This window comes from Zingiber officinale, chromosome 9A, assembly GCF_018446385.1.
Source record: "Zingiber officinale cultivar Zhangliang chromosome 9A, Zo_v1.1, whole genome shotgun sequence".
Taxonomy (NCBI): domain Eukaryota; kingdom Viridiplantae; phylum Streptophyta; class Magnoliopsida; order Zingiberales; family Zingiberaceae; genus Zingiber; species Zingiber officinale.
Window position 1 is genome coordinate 37,714,664 of NC_056002.1, and position 16,452 is coordinate 37,731,115.

General features: G+C 44.3%; 1 non-coding gene across 1 annotated transcript; it reads right to left on the minus strand.

Annotated features, from left to right (window-relative positions):
* Window positions 1–657: 657 nt before the first annotated feature.
* LOC122022086 lies at window positions 658–763 on the minus strand. Its single transcript, XR_006122828.1, has one exon. It is a non-coding gene; the product is annotated as a small nucleolar RNA R71 (small nucleolar RNA).
* Between the last annotated feature and the right edge of the window lie 15,689 nt (window positions 764–16,452).

Here is a 16,452-nt window from a genome sequence, read left to right on the forward strand (position 1 = left end):
TGAATAGTTTGTGTTTTTCCATTTTATATTGCAATTTGTTTTCCATATACATAATCCAAAAAAAAAACACTGCATTTTTTTTCTTGCAATTTAAATTCTGCATTGTCAATTCTTGTTAAAAAAATAATAATAAAATAAAAAATAAAAATAAAAATCTGCATCTCCTTTCTTGTTTTTAAATTATGCATTTATTTTTTTTTTTTGTTTATTTCTCATATAGCATTTTATTTCTTGTCTTTCATTTTTCTCATATATATTTTTTTTAGATATTCATGAGTACTAACATGTCAAGCAGGGCCCTAAGAGGTTTTTCTGCACCCATTTCTACAAGATTTTTATTTCCTATTGTGCAGCCTCATATTGAAACAGAAAGTTTTCAACTAGACCCAGAGTTAATTTCCATGATACAAGGTCACAAATTTAGAGGAGAAGCATCAGAAAGTCCTTATCTACACCTTGAGACATTTCTAGAGCTTTGTGATATGGTGAATTATGAAGGAGTATCAGCAGATGCAGTTCGGTTGATGACATTTCCTTTTAGCATCAAGGATAAAGCAAAGACTTGGTTATATTCTCTCCATCCTCAAAACATCACAAGTTGGGAACAATTGGAGCAGCAATTTCTGAATCATTTTTTCCCTCCAAGTAGAACAATCTACATGAGGTGTTGCATCATAAATTTTGCTCAGGCACATGGAGAATCAATATTTGAAGCATGGGACAGATTCAAGAGTCTACAAAGACAGTGCCCTCATCATGGTTTAGAGAAATGGCTGATTCTACACATATTCTATAAGGGGATTTCCTTTTCAGATAAGTTCTTGTTAGATTCATCAGCTGGAGGTTCTTTAATGGACAAGAGTATAGAAGAAGCTTATACATTGATTGATCAAGTGACATTGAACCTCCATGGATGGTCGAGCAAAAGTTGGATGGAATCTCCCTCAGAAATTCAAGAAGTACAAGCCATATATACAAGAGAGTCTGTCAAACAAAATGCAGTTCAACCACCCAAGAATATCGAAATTTAGAAGTCACGGAATGAGGAGTTCAAACATTTGGGGGCAAGGATTGAGAGCATAGTTTCAAAATGGTTCAAAGAAGATCCCCCTCCTTTGTAGACAAAATCTAGTGAGATGTGTAATGATATTGAGTTGAGAAAAGGAAAGAATCATGAAGAACTTCTGAAGAAGGACATGTTTAGAATTGAGGAGAAAAATAATAGAAGATCACAAGAACTCAATTTCATTTCTCCAGGAAGTTCCCAAAGGCCACAAGTACCTTTCCCTTAACGGTTGATCACACCATCACTAGACAAGAAGTTTGAACCTCTGTCACAAGCTCAACCATTCTCAAGACCTTCACCAAAGGTTCCTTTTCCACAAAGGCTAGTGAGGTCTACTGAAAACAAAGACTTTGGCAAATTCTGTGACATTAATATGATTGAGTGTAGATTTCTGGATGTATATGAAGATGAGGACTCTTCAGATGATGATTGTGATGATAATGCAGCCGACAACAAGTTTTCAGATCTACCTTCTGGGTTTATAGGGTGTTATGATGAAATTGAGTTTTCGGATGATGAATGTGATGTGGTAGATCAACTTGAAACTGCAAATGATGTTAGTGATCCTCCTATAGAAGATTCTCCCACTAGGATATTGATGTTGGTTTATTTTTTGATGCTTTTGTTGATGATGATAATATTGAAGAATGTGTAGGGAGCTATGTTTTGGAAGTAGCATCTCAAGAATCACCTCTTTCGATCACACAACCAATTGATGATATGGAATTTGTAAGAATGGAATTGGTTGATGATAAATGTGTAGGGACTTTTGCAATGGAAGTGAAGCCCCAAGAATCACCACCTTTTATAGCATCAACACCTGAGCCAGAGCCAGAGCCAGAACCATCATTTAATTCTGAAGAATTCACATCCACATGTTTATAACTTTCAGGTATATCTCAACAATGCAAGGTTAGTATTTCTAGTGATCTTTTGGAAGATTTTATAGAGGTACCTATAATTGATTTTGTTGGATGTGATTCAATTTTTGATACATATTCAGTTCATACTAATACGGTTCTAGTTCCTTCTTATATTACATGCTTGTGGGAGGTTTGCCTTTCTTTTGGGTGTGTAGATTTTCATGGAGCCTATAATTGGAAGCTCGATCTGAACCGTCTTCGACCTCCTAAAAGAATTTCCAAGAAGACGAAGATGGAGAGGGTGATTCTTCACTCTTTGATGAAAGCTCCTTCCATAATAAGAGCCCTTGGTAAGAGGGTTCTAAAATATCTTACCCCTCCAAGAGCGAGATTTCGATGAATCTAATGACGTGGTTGAGCTAATGACCTTAAACAAGCGCTTCTTGGGAGACAACCCAAGTTCATTTTCCTTGTTTTCTTTTTAGTTTATTTTTACTTCATTGATAATAAATCATACCCTCTACTTAATTTTTCTTGTCTATCTTATTTTTGTAGATTTCAAAGGTGTGGAGGAATGCGAGCATTGGATAGAGGAGTATCTTCAAAAACATGAATGTCTCATCACTTAGTAAATTCTCTTACTTTAAATTTCCTCCACATTGTTTTTAGTTTTCATTGGGACAATGAAAAGTTTAAGCCTGGGGGGATGCATTAGATGCATTTAGTTTAGTTCAGTTTTTACTTATTTCTTTTTGCTTAGTAGTTCCATTCTACATCATATTATGATTGTTTGTTCCTTATTGCAAAATACTAGCACGTTTATTCTAGATTTTATGTGGTTCATGTGCTAGTATGTTTAGTGATCTATCTTTTTCTATCTATGATAGCATGAAGTGAGCAATGTTTTTACTATAAGAGTTTAAGTATTAGCCTTGTTTTAGGACCTCTATACACTATGGCTATTTTTTATGGTTGATAACTCTAAAATAGTCATGATTCATAGGATTGGACTAGTACTTGTGTTTCTATGGTGACCTCTCAACTACATTTTGGTTACTGGATAAACTCAGATCATGTAAGCTCATTTGGAAAAATCAATCCCAAAAAAAAATAAATAAATAAAAATATGAAAAAATAAATGAAGGTTTGTTCAAGTTTGATACTTTGCAAACATTCAAAGTAAAAAAAATGGAAAAAATAAGGGATAAAAAAATATTTGTCGTGAGTGGAAACTAGCAATTCACCCATTTGAGATCGAGTTAGGTTACTGGGGAAATGAATGCTATGTTTCTTTTGATACTGGGTATTCCTTTGAGACCTTGTGTAGACGATGCATAGCATTTTTTTAGGGGAACGAACCTTGCGTGTGGCAGGTAAGTGCCTATCGCCGGATACATAAGGAACACAATTTTATGACGACTTGACTAGACTTAGGGATTGAAACTTGATAAATTTAGGTCACCTTCGCACTGAGCACGGAGGACTACTACTTAGGTCATACTTAAATTACTTTTGTATCTTGCTCACCAATGAAATCATTTGATAGAATTAGATTGACTTGCTAGAGATTATGACGCACTATCTAACCACGTGAATCTAGATTGCGAGTTTTGCTTGAGGACAAGCAAAGGTTTAAGTCTGGGGGTGTGATGTGCGCAAATATTATGATCATTTACGCATGTTTTAGCGCACTTCCACGTACTTTATTCATATATATTCGTTGCATGATTGTCTCTTTCTTCTTGTATTCATTATATATATTCTTTTGTTCGGATATCTGCTCTTTGTTTGATTTTGTATTGACAGTGACGATTTTCGGAGCAAAAACGACGATTATCTACGCACCAAAACAAGCCAAAGAACACAGTCGTGCAACACATGGTCGTGTGACAAGACAAAAGGGAGCAGTGCACGGTCATGCACCCTTGCATGGCCGTGTGGCCATAGCAGAGGTGGAGCAGTGCACGATCGTGCACCCTTGCACGGCCGTGCGGCCATAGCAGAGCCAAAGCAGCACACGACCGTGCATCATTGCACGGTCGTGCCACCCCAGGCCGAGACAAAGGAACGCCCGACCATGCATTCTTGCAGGACCGTGCCTCAAGGAGTAGAAGCCAGAGACCACACGACCGTGCCAATCGGCACGGTCGTGCAACTTCGCCAGAGGAGAGGCTGGGCGTGGCCATGCCAACCTTGCACGGCCGTGCCACGGGCCGTGCGGCGCCCATACCCTAGCTTATAAAAGGGTCAAGAAACCTATTTTTGAGAGATCTTTGGTTCGGGATTTCGTCCCTCCCCTCGGGGAAAGCCGTCGAGCTTCATCCACCGTCGTCTCTTCACGATCCGTCCATCTCCCGAGCAAGGAAGCATCCCCAAGACATCGGAATCATCAAGCATCTCTTCTTCCTTTCCTTCTAAGGTTGTAAGTATGCTTTTATTTATGTTCTGGGGTTGTTCTTCCCCCACAATGGAGTAGACGCCCTCTTCTAGGATTAGGGAGTATTTGTAATGCAATGGAGATGTAGAACTATATAGATTCACTTTGTTTCTATACGATGACTTGTTAATGTCTTGTTCATGCTTGTTTGAGATGTTTATATTTCTATTCTTTGATTGATTGATGTGGAGGATTGTTGATCCCGCAAAGAGGATACCTTAGAGCGTATTGACCAAGGTACCATAGTGACAGGGGTAACCCTTTCCGGACGTTCCCTCAAAAGGAGAGACAATCCCTTAGGAATTGCTGCTCTCAAAAAGAAAGTGCTCTAGATCGTATACTCGAGGGGCCCTAGTGACAAGGATAACCCGTTCACGGATGTCTAGGACATTCTCTTGAAAGGAGAGGCAATTCCTCCATAAGGGAGTAGGTAACCGTACGAACCTCTACCCTTATCCTTATTGTTATTTACTAGATATGTATCCCAGTGATCTACCGAGGCGTCCTCGTGACAGGGGGGTTAACCGTTACAGGATTTCACAAGGATCGTCTCTACGTGATACTTAGGGATACTGGCCAATCTAACTTCCTGCAAGAGCATTGACATAGAAGATAGAAACTAAGCAATCTATGTAGTATCTCCTACTATTACAATGAAACCGGAATCCTAAAATCCATATCCCAAAGCTCATTCCCTCCAAGATCGATTCTCTCTTCTCTCTCTTCTCACTTTCCTCTTCTCTCTCTCTTACTCTCCTTTCTCACCAATCTTAGACTTGTCTAAATAACTTACCTTGCGACATCTCTAGTGCTTAATCAATAGTCCCTGTGGATTCGATATTTTTATTACTGACGATGAAACCGTACACTTGCGGTTGCATAACAGTATGCTCACTTATAAGTAGCACTAGGACGAGAGCTGGGACACCGACCTGGACGGACGTTAGGCGTGAGAGCTTGCTCACTTATAACTCGCACTAGGACAAGAGTCTGGGACACCGACCTGGATGGTCGTTGGGCGTGAGACTATGCTCACTTATAACTCGCACTGGGGCGAAAGTCTGGGGCACCGACCTGGAAAGGTCATTGGGCATGAGAGCATGCTCATTTATAACTCGCACTGAGGCGAGAGTCTGGGACACTGACCTGGACGATCGTTGGGCGTGAGAGCATGCTCACTTATAACTCGCACTGGGGCGAGAGTTTGGGACACCGACTTGGATGGTCGTTGGGCGTGAGAGCATGCTCACTTATAACTCACACTGGGGCGAGAGTCTGGGACACCGACCGGGATGGTCGTTGGGCGTGAGAGCATGCTCACTTATAACTCGCACTGGGGCAAGAGTCTGGGACACCAACCTGGACGGTCGTTGGGCGAGAGAGCATGCTCACTTATAACTCGCACTGGGGCGAGAGTCTGGGACACCGACCTGGACGGTCGTTGAGCGTGAGAGCATGCTCACTTATAACTCGTACTAGGGCGAGAGTCTGGGAGACCGACCTGGCTGCCCTTAAGAAACTCTTATGGGCTGGTCCAAGAATCGGATTAATAGTTGCAGACTGGCCTGGAGATTGTTCCTGCAATTCCCGCTCGGGTGTTTTACTGTAGATGTCTAGCCAGCTGCACGCTACTTGTGATATTTCTTGCAAATATCTCAGACAAATTTTAATTAAATCATCTATTTGTTTATTTTCAATCTTAAGGAGCACCAAATTCAAATTCTTGCGTCTTTTCATTTTCCCTCCTCTTTCCCGAGGTGGATTCATAATCATGGCGTATGGCTTTGCTTTTTCCAAGGTAACCGCACGCCCTTTCTTTCTGACGTATAGTCTTCCCGCGCCGGAATGATGCCGTACAAAAATCCCCCTTCATGATTTCCTTATCACATCCATCATTAATACCTTTTTAATGTCTTTCCTAGGGAAGCAACACTTGTCCCACGAACCCTTACCGTCACTGTAGCTGATCAACGCCTTTTAGCACGTGACCCTAGATCCGACGCCTCACAGCATTATTCCTTCTTTCCTCTCTTTCGATGCTTCCTAGGGTTTTGGCTTTATAAACCCTAAAGGTTGTCCGCCGTCACCTTCTCACCTTTCGCACTGTTTCTGACTCTTCCACCTTTTCTCGCTCTTCCTGCTAAGTCTCCCTATTGCTTGCGAGCTCTTCTTTTCCTTCCCTTCATTCCTCCACAATCTCCTCATGGCTGAAGGTAATGAGGCGCTCTGGTATTCATACTATATTTCAAATTTAGACAACAGTGACCTGTTTCAAATTCGTACCAATCTGTGTCTTACTGATGACTATCAATTACGAGCTCCCCGACCGGATGAGCCTCCTTCTTCTCCTCCCCAAGGGTTTGTAACCTTCTTCAAAGATCAGCTCTTGGGGGGTCTTCGCTTTCCTCTTCATCCAATTATCTCTTCTTTGAGTCAGTACTTCTGTATCCCGCTTTCACAGTTTGCTCCAAACACTATTCGTGCTATCTGCGACATGGTCATCCTCTGTAGGGTGTACCAGATTACTCTAACCACAGAACTTTTCCATCACTTCTATTCTCTGAAACGATCTGAGCCTGGCGTGTTCATGGTGCAATCCAGGGTGGGATGTAAATTCTTCACCGATATGCCTTCCTCCAACAAAGGTTGGAAGTCTTGCTTCTTCTTTATCCGACTTCCTGGGTCGGTGACTTGGCCGACCCAATGGCGCTCCACTCTTCCTACCCCTTTTGAACTACCTGAAGATAGGCACCAACCTGCCTGCTACCCAGCTTCAGAGACAATAAAAGGAGCTCGCCTTCTCCTGTCTATAATTTTGCAAGAAGGCTTTTTGCACTTTTTTGGACTTAGCCCGGTTCTTGCAGATATAGGAGCTCCTTTTGATAAGATGTTGCTCTCCCTTCCACTAGTCTTCGCTAACTGAGGTATTTTCTTCTTGCTTTGCAGAGGCTGCTATGTTTCGGGCCTACTCAAAGGAATAAGCCCGAATGCCTAGCCATATTTTGAAGACTGTGGGTAAGGAGGTTGCGAAGGACCTAGCCGCTCCTTCAGCCACTTCCTCACACACAACCGCGAAGGAGCCCTCAGAGTCCTCCACTCCATTGCTTCTGTCAGCGGCCCCCTCTAAGACTGGCCCTACAGCCCTGGAGCCCATCGAAGAAGATCGGGCTCCTCCTCCTCCTCCAGACAAACGCCTGCGCCTCCAGCGCAAACGTAAGAGAGTCGCTCCTTCAGTCCCATCTTCTCCGCTTCCTCTGCTTGGGCAGACTTCTTCCAAGCTTCCCAAAGTCCAAGCGCAAACAGCCAGAGTTCCTGCTCAAGAGTCTCCTCGAGTGGCGGAAGTCCCGGCCCCTACTCCTGTCCGGGTCTTGGCTCCTGAGCAGACTAGTCCTTCTACTCAAGACCAGCCCGGGAGCTCTGCAGCCCCTTCTGCTCTTCTTGCCGCCCCCTCCCCGTCAACTGCATGCACCAAGGCACGGTCCCAGAGGAGCGAACAAGATTTCACAACTTCCTGGCGCCTGCCCTCCGTGGCCGAATCGAACTCAGAGGAAACTTCATCAGAGGCTGGCGACATTCCTGTCCGCGGCAAAATTCAGCTGCACGGTGCCCTAGCCACCTTTTGGCAATCAGCCAACGAGCAATTCTGGGGAGGCTCTCAGTGGGAAAGCCTGGATCTGGTTTCCCAACTTATTATATCGGTGAGTTTTCCTTTCCCTGGCCTAACTCTGACATTATTTTTGACCTTCTTCTTTCTACCGGGCAGGCCTGCTCCAGCAGCCTGAGCTTGACCCAGTTTGTCGCTGACCTGCTATGAGAAAACGAGTCACTGAAGGCTCGTTTGCAAGAGCTGGAGTTGCCACTTACTCCCCGTGACCCGTTTGACCCTTTGGATTCCTATCTGCACGCGACAGGGGAGTCTGCTCATTCTGCTCGGGGCCTAGCTCAAGATTCTTCCGAGAAGATAAAAGAACTACAAGCGGCCCTGAGGACTAGCGACTCTAAACTGAATTCGGAGGGCCAGCGCCGTCGTCAGTTGGCGATTGAGCTGGAGGGGAAAGAGTCCAAGGTGTCCACTCTCTTGGCAGACCTGAAGGCACTCTAGGAATCCAATAAAGCTTTGCAGAAAGACCTGGATGTGGCCCGGGCTGACCTGGCTGCAAGTGTTGACCGAGAGAAAGCTCTTAAGGCTCAGAGGGATCTGGATCAGGCTACCATCAAATCTTTCTAGGCAGATCTTCTTCAAGTCCAGGCGGAGACTTCCACCCTCAAGCAGGAGAAGGCGTTGGCCCTTGCCAATGCTGACAAAATACAAGTTGAGTTGATGGAATATAGGTCAGGCAAAAACGAGCGCCTCAGAGCCTATAGAATTTCCTACGTTAAGTCTCCACTCTTCCAGAAGAAGATAGGGGAATTAATTAATTTGATGCTCTGCTATGGAGGGGTGGGTGTTGTGCGCTAGCTATTTGAACACGATCTTCTCCGCTCTGCCCCTTCAAATGAATTCCTGGACAGAGATTGTCTGCTGCGAGAAATTCCTGATGAGGCATTCCCTTCTTTCCTGGCCGACGACGACTTCCTAGCTCTTCCAGTACCTCCCCCAAGCGATGTACCTCCAACAAATCCCCAGCCATAATGTAACATCTTTAATGTATAGACATTTGGAATCTACTTTTATTTGAAGTTATTTAACTTTAGAGAATCCTCAGTCTGCTGTTATCCGCAATTACTTAAGAAATCTCTCGACTATTATCTCTACCTTGAGAACTGTTTCTTATTCCCCGACCTCGGGCCTGCTTATTCCCCGACCTGATATCTGTTTGCTCCCCGACCTGCGATCTGTTTGTTCCCCGACCTGGGATTTGTTTTGATTTTGATGATGTTCTGACTAGTCCCCCTGCCCTGGAACTCTTCTTACTCAGTGTCCCGAGCTGACTCCCGAACTGGGTTCACCCCTTAAACTTAGCAAAGGTGAAACACCAGGAGTGTACAAAAAACCCCAACGCTTCGTGATATAGTACCGTTCTTTCCCGAGGTAACTCATGATGACCCTCGTACTTCGCGCCATTTACTATTTCCCGCCCCTCCTTTCTCGCTTCGTTTTCTATGATGATCGTGCGGTTCCTTTTTGCACAAATATTCTAAACTACTTTTATTACGAGCTGTTGGATGATGGTTTAACTGTTCTACCCTCATGGATATTGGCTATATATAGGTCATCTCCTCTACCCTATGTAACTTTTTCTCCTGCTTCTCTGCTATCGCTCTCTGCTCTCTCCGATCCCTCGCTTCTTTGCGCCCTCTGCCTCATCCTCTTGCTCCCGGCTTGTTCTTAAGTCTTCCGTATGACCTTTCCTAACATCGTTTACCCCCCTGGGGTCTCTACTTTTGTTGGCATGGATCTGGATGATCTTCACTTTATCTATGAAATCTCCGATGACATGCATATCATCATTCCCAACACATTGCACCAGGCATCTTTCCCTCCAGCAGGCTATGTCATCTTCTACCAGGAGCAATTCGTGGCGGGGCTTCGTTTCCCCATTCATCCTTTGTTCTCCGACATAAGTCGTTATTTCAGAATTTCTTTGGGCCAACTAACTCCCAACTCTATAAGGAATCTGAGCGGCTTTGTGGTCTTATGTGAAGTGTCACGCCCCAGGGGAGTCACTGTCCGAAGAAATTTAGGCAGCATCTCCCCTGTACGGCGGACAATCTGAAACTTTCTACATCATCATATACCTCAGCCACATGCGGCTGGAATAATAACAATAATAAATAGACAATAACACAGACAACCACGTAGTTTATATAAATTTTAGCCTCTGGCTGACACAACCACGCAGTTTAATAATAATCAAACTGAACAGTAGTACGATGACTCGAAAACAACCCTACTCGACTATACACATAAAGCTCAAAACATATTCCTACTCCACTACACTCGTAAAGCTCAAATCCGACGATAAAACCAACTTACCTCTTCTGCCATCTAGGCAGGCATGTAGTAAAAGCAAATCCAAAACCAAATCCATCGACATCACAAAATCCATACAATGTCCATACCATCAAACAGAACAAGTTTAGCATAATCTAAATAAGAAAACCAAAAGACCAACAATATCCTCGTGGTTTGCAGGGGACTAGCGACCGGAACTCTCTCCTGACAGCATCAACCTGAAATAGCAACGGAGGAGGGTGTGAGTCCAACACTCAGCAGGTACAACTGATATGCATAATAAAGAACATAACAACTAGCACTAATCATGCGTACAGTCTCCTGACTCAAGAAAGGTAAATGCAACTGAGGAATGCAGGAGAAAAGCTGTACTAACCCAGACCAAGGTATAAGGGTAACAGGGTCGTCAGACCGAGGGTGTCATAATCCTGTATGCATGTCAATCATATGCATCCATATAAATGCAGCAAGTAAATGCAGCAAACACAAACAATAAAGGCATCATGCATATGATGCCAATGTCATGGTCACCCCTGACGCCAGTCAGCCAACTCAAACACAATGGTGAGTCCGAGTGGGTAGGGCTGTGACAACCGTGCACTCTGACATCACTACCCCTGATGAGTGACCGAGTAGACGGGATGCTGTCGGAGTACACACATACTCCTACCCCAAATCATAAATGGGGGAGCGCAATACTCTCACCTCCCGGTACACGATGACGGGGAGGAATCTCTGTCGGCTACTACGCTGCGTCACATTATCCATGAGCGGACCAACGGAGCCAAACAAAGTCCAACTGCCTACCGGCTACCACGCTGCTACACTAAACCAACGGAGCCAAACAGAGCGGAACTGTCTGCCAGCTACCACGCTGAGTCACCAGACCAATGGAGCCAAATAGCAGAACTGCCACACACCTGTCTGATATACCACTAACCCATGAGTGGTGGTGTGTACAGATACATGTAACTGGCGATGTGCTCGACAATAATGGAGCAGACTATCGCACAGCATGCAATCATGCAAGATGATGCATGACACTAAACATGGCAATATCATGAATAGCATAGCAAGATCCATATATAAATATAAAATGTGTACCACAGGACAATGTATCAAATGATAGGTACACAGATCAGATAGGGTATCAAATAAACCCTAGGTCCTGAACATAATGTATAATATGGTTGTGTCACTACCTCTAAAAGCAGGTATGATCAGGTAAGTACTAACATGCAGTGCATAATAAGTAAACAAGCAAGCATGAATCAGATCATGTAGTGACCAACCGAAACAAATGGAAAACACAATCATTGCTATATGTTAAACACATTATTATGCATATCAAAAGACATAAGTCAAAGTACCCGCCTCCAATATAGATCGAGCTAATCAACCTCTATGTCGAATTGCTCGTCCTGAATCCGATTCCTGTAGTAAAATCGTACAGTTTAGCTAAGTTAATTATAAACAAAATAGCTAACCAAATTCCTAATCCATCGACCATCTAGGGTTAGTTTCATTAACCCTAATTACACCATTAGATAAATTCTAAACCTTTCCTAGTCTCACGTATGTGTACGCTACCACAAAGGAAACAATTCCTCTACTCCTTACCTCAATTCACAGTCGTGATCGCTGCTGGAGCAAGGGCTGCTGGAGGGGGTTGTTGCCGGAAATCAACAAACCATAGCACACTATACTTGCTGGGCACTTCACTACTCGAAACAAAAAGAGGATCAAGCGGTCACAACACAAGGATCAAGTACCTGATTCACTAATTAGGGCAACTCCCTTACCTCTAAGATCACGAACCTGCTGTAAAGAAGAGAGTGGCACCGGCACAGAGAAACTAGGGCACAACATGGCTGAAGTCGATCCAACAGTGGAATTAGGGCACGGAAGGGACACCAATGCTTGGGTTGCTGCTCCAAATCGAAGACCAACGCAAGCTTCTAGATTCCGGCGATCTAGGGCACAGCCGAATCAGCTGGTGGCAGTGGTCAGTGGCGACGTCCAACGATCGGCCACGGAGGTTGGCGATGCTCTACCAGAAGAGAGGAAGAGATGGGTAAGCCGAAACTTGGCCGGCGTCGGCTATGGTGGCGATCAGCGCCATCGCTCGACGAGGAGGAAGAATCGGGAAGGCTCGGCCGGCGGTGGCTCGCGGGATCGCTCTACGAGGGGCGGCTGTCGGCAGGGGAGAGTGGAGTGAAGACCTTGAGCACACGGCAGAGAAAATGGCTAGGACTCGCGGTGGCCGGCGCTAGGGTTGTGGAGTCGACGGCGCTGGTGTGGAGAAGGAACAGCACAGTGAAGAATCGGGGAAGAAATGGAAACTGTCGGGTGAGTGGTTCGGCGAGGGAAAGAAAAATAAGAAAAAGGAAATAGGAAAAGAAATAAAACTTTTCCTCGTTCAGTGGGGTAGCCTAAACAGGCTTTTCTGGGGCCCAGTTTTCATCCCCGTAAACTCATCCATACAGCTCCGAAAAATTTCAGAAAAATTTCTAAAATTTTTGAAAAATTCCCTTATCATTATTCGCCATTTTTCGGTATTTTACATTCTCCCCCACTAATAAAAATTTGGTCCCCAAATTTCATTATCTACCATCCGTAAATACTAACATCAGGTAAAGAGTATAAATGCTGAACGGTAAATTAAATCACATACCTCAAGTGAAAAGGCGGGGATATCGAGCTCGGATAGTATCCTCGAGCTCCCAAGTACCCTCATCTTATGTATGATACTGCCATCCGACTTAAACCAGCCGGATAATCTTGTTCCGCAACTGACGCTCTTTCCGGTCCAGAATCCGTACTGGAATCTCCTCATAAGTGATGTCAGGCTATACGGAACTAAGATATCGGTCAACACAAATGTCGAGTCGGATATATACCTCCTCAGCTTAGATACATGAAATACGTCGTGAACACCTTCCAAAGTTGGTGGTAGCGCCAAACGATAAGCTACCGCTCCAACCCTTTCCAAGATCTGGAAAGCTCAAATGTATCGCGAAGCTAGCTTACCTCTGAGGTCAAATCTCTTCACCCCTTTTCGTGGGTGAAACTCGCAGAACTACATGATCACAAATGGAGAACTCTAAGAGTCTCCGACTCCGGTCAGCATAACTCTTCTGGCAGTCTTATGCCTCTGACATCCTCCGTCTGATAGTACGGACTAACTCTGCCTCATGCTGGGCTCTATGAGGTCCCAACAACTAGGCCTCCCCAACCTCATCTAGAGGGTGGGTGTCCGACAAGGCCTACCATACAACACTTCAACGGTGGCATTTGGATAGCCGAATGCAAACCGTTGTTGTAGGCGAACTCTACCAATGACAAATGGTCCTCCCGACTGCCCCTAAAACCCAATAGACTAGACCTCAGCAAGTCCTCTAGAGTCTGAATGGTCCGCTCTAACGGTCCATCTGTCTGCGGATGGAAAGTTGTACTGAAAAAGAGCTGCGTGCCCAAGACCTGCTGCAGACTCTGTCAAAAATGAGACGTGAACCAAGGGTCTCTATCCGAAATAATAGTCAACGGGACACCACGTGATCTGATGATCTCCCGGCAAAACAGATCTACCAATCGATCCAGGAAATCAGTTTTCCATATCGCTAATGAGTGCGCGGATTTGGTTAATCGATCAACGATTACCCAAATCGCGTCATGACCTCGTCGTGTCCTCGGCAAACCCACCACAAAGTTCATGGTAATGTGTTCCCATTTCCACTCGGAAATAGGAATCCGCTGAAGTAATCTGACAGATCTCTGGTGTTCAGCCTTCGCCTGCTGACAAACAAGACATCTAGCTACAAAATCCACAATGTCTTTCTTCATTCCGTTCCACCAATAGGAACGCCTCAAACCTCGGTACATACGGGTACCGACGGAATGGATCGCAAATCAAGAGCGATGAGCCTTCTAAAGTAGCTCCTACAAAATCGGGTGAGACTGAGGTACGCATAATCTACCTCGGGAGTATATAATACCCTCCTCGTCTTGTGTGAACTCGGTCTGCTGCCCGGAAGCTATCTGACTGTCAATAAATTACAAATGCTGATCACCAGCCTGAGCCTCTCGGATCCTCGTCCTGACCGACGACTGAGCAACCATGGTAACAGAATACCCTACCCTGTCTGTCCCAAATCCTCAAGGTCTAACTCGAAGACCTACTGAACCAAGTCTGTAACTGAAACTCAGTGGCAAGCCAAAGTCCCTTTGGACTTCCTGCTGAGTGCATCGGCAACCACATTAGCTTTTCCCCGGGTGATAGCTAATGGTACAATCATAATCCTTCAGAAATTTCATCCTTCTCCTCAGTCGGAGATTAAGTTTTCTTCTGGGTGAAATATATTTGAGACTCTTATGATCAGTAAGAATCTCAACTGTAATACCATAAAGGTGATGTCGCCAAATCTTCAAGGCAAAAATAATAGTGGCCACCTACAAATCATGTACTGGGTAGTTCTTCTCAAGCTCCTCCAACTGCCGAGAAGCATAGGAGACTACCCTCTCATGCTGCATCAAAACAGCGCCCAAACCCTGTAGTGATGCGTCGGTATAGAGCACGAATCCGTCCTCTTCAAAAGGTAAAACCAAAATTGGAGCGGACTCCAGTCTCCGCTTCGGCTCCTGGAAGCTGGTCTCGAAATCCTCGGACCACGTGAACTTCACTCCTTTCCTGGTCAGGCGTGTCAGTGGCATAGCAACGCGTGGAAAAACCCCCAACGAGCCTCCGGTAATTCCTAGCTCGACAAAGGGAGTTGCGAGTCTCATGTATAAACTATGGTAACTCCCAACTGGTAACAACATCTATCTCCTGTGGATCCCCGGTATACCCCTACTGATGACCATGTGTCTCAATCATCTCAAAGAAGACAATCAAAATACGCACTACTAATCTTCACATATAGACGTTTCCGTCGAAACATCTCTAGAACTATGCGAAGATGGTGTACGTGATACACCTCAGATCAGGAATAAAACACCACGTCGTCAATAACGATAACGAATTCTGATCCAATATCCTAGGGATACCCAAAGCATCGAGTCTATGAAAAACATCTAAGGTTCCGCAAGCCCTAATGGTAACACCAAGACACATAATGTTTGTATCACAGGCATTCCTAACCATAAGATCCCCAACAACAAGTCAGGAATCTGATCACCAACGATATAAATCATCAAACATAGATCCTCCAGTGTGAGAGCAACGCTCCATCACAGAAACTACCACATATGTGGGAGCAATGCTCTACCACAAGAAATCCTCCATATGTGGGAGCAACGCTCCACCACAAACAATCTGTAATATGTGGGAGCAACGCTCCACCACAACAATCCAAAATATGTAAGAGCAACGCTCTACCACAAACCAACAATAATATGTGGAAGCTCCGCTCCACCACAAACGATCCATAAGTGTCCAAAGCACCTAACTACCCAACTAGAGGCTGCATGAGATCACTCAACCACATATCACTGTGGGCAACCAAAAGTATAACAATCCAGCAATCAAATTAAACTCATCGTCAAATCTATCAACATCGTAGTGAGTCACCCACTGATAAGAAAATGGGTTCACAGGGTAATCCAACAAATGACATAATGCAGACACTCCACATCCTGCATTCAACCTAAGTAGAATCATCATACTGCTACCAACAATACACCTGGCACACTTGCTCACACAACATATGTATGATCGTCATAATCCTCCAATTTGTACACACCACACATACTCACAACATAGGTATAATCAACAATACACCTCAAACAACACTCACATGACATATATACACATATGCCAAGAGTATAATCAACGTAATACTTCCAACAAATCATAATCGACACGAGTGTACACACAGATCAAACATAATCAACAAGATGCCTCTAATATTACACCGAACACATCTGCACATATCACAACTCAGATTAAATCGATAAGATACCTCCAATAAAACACTCAAACACATGTGCACATTTCACAACATAGATTTAATCGACGAAATACCTCCAATAAACAATCAAACATGTATGCCTAACCACTTGGGTATAATCTACTAGAAACTCACAATAATCATAACTGGACAAGTATACACCCACTACGTGCAATTTAAACCGT